This window comes from Lissotriton vulgaris, chromosome 6 (genome assembly GCF_964263255.1).
Source record: "Lissotriton vulgaris chromosome 6, aLisVul1.2, whole genome shotgun sequence".
Lineage (NCBI taxonomy): Eukaryota > Metazoa > Chordata > Amphibia > Caudata > Salamandridae > Lissotriton > Lissotriton vulgaris.
The window spans coordinates 1912290990-1912292597 of NC_141694.1; positions in this window are offsets into that span (position 1 = coordinate 1912290990).

Genomic DNA, 1608 nt, shown 5'->3' on the forward strand with positions numbered 1-1608 from the left:
AAACTCTAGAACTTTTTTGAAGGTAAGCATTGCACATATAATTCCGGTCACAAACCATTGATCAGTTAGTGCAGCCTAACAGGGTTATGTTATGTCAATTTGTATAGCTCGCTAATCACCTGCGTGGGTATCCAGGAGCTTTGCAGGTGGGTGGCGGCTATATCCCTGGTGAGCTTATTCAAAGAGCCAAGTCTGCAGCTTCTTGCGGGACTCAAGAAGCGATGAGGATGCTCTGGTGTGATGTAGGAGTTCATTGCATGCTTTGAGGGAGGTGTATGAGAAGGCATGGCGCACCCATTCTAAGCCACCCTTCTTTCCCCCCCACCGATCATGGAATACATGAACTTCTGAATTAACACCAAAAGAATAACCATTTTAAGAGGCTAGCAACTGCCTGCCCCCTGCCCTACTTTACCCAAAGACATCGCAGATTTAATCGCAATGCTAACCATCCACTCGAAGGACTTCCTCTTTCTAGGGGACCTTACGTTTTACCAGAACGATCCCTCCGACCCCAAAACCACCTTCCTAGTCAAGACTCTAAAGAATCTCGGACTCTTCCAACTTCAGACACACAGCAGGACCCACACTGGACCCAATCTTCTCCGCCAGCAACAAATTCACCTACATCCACGCCAGCTAAATAACCAGGTTCGAACACTCCATAGTACACTTCCACATCACCACCACCCCCTAGCCCATGAACAACCTCCACAGCACCCTCACAAGGAGCTGGAGCAAGGTATCAATCGGCTTCTGGCTACACCCTAGACGCTACTCCATCTCCCCCTGCCACAACCTCGATGTAGCAGTTGGAAAATCAGCACCTGGATCTCCACAAACCCGTTAATAGGGCTACCTGGTTCATTGACAAACTCATCAACACCAAATTTAACTGCAACAAACTAGAAAGGACCTGGCGCGCCAACAAGACCCCCGTCAACATGGAAACACTCAAAAAGCCCTAACAAATACCCCTCCCAACTGAACAATGCAAAAAAAGAGGCCCTCAACAACCACCTATATGCAAGCTTCAATCACAGCAAAGAATTCAGCAGCAACAGAGAACACCATCACTCCCTGCCAGGACCTCTGCAACGTCCTCCCAGAATTCTTCCACACAGAATTGCGGACATATACACACACTTCGACCCACAACCTCCTCTTGAAACCCTCAGCACACTATACATCATCAACAGCAACACCCCAGCTACCCTCTCCACGTGGGATCATCTCAGGACGGAAACCACCCTCATGTGCTCCATCCACTCCAGAGCGCCTAGGCACCCCTGCCCTCACCACATGGTCATCAAAGGAACCAGCGCCATCAGCAGGAAAATCACCCTCATCTTTAACACTCCCACCTCATCTCAGAGGACTGCTTTCCCACCGCTTGGAAGCACACAGAAGTCAAGCCTCTTCTAAAAAAATCCTCAACAGACCCAACAGATCTGAAAAACTACTACCCCATCTCGCTTCTTCCTTTCCCAGCTAAAGTAATGGAAAAGGCTATCAACATCTAACTGACTGACCATCTCGAAACCAACAGGCTCCTGGACCAAGCTGGTTTCGGCTCCAACCGCAGCACAGAACCGCCCTCATAGCTGC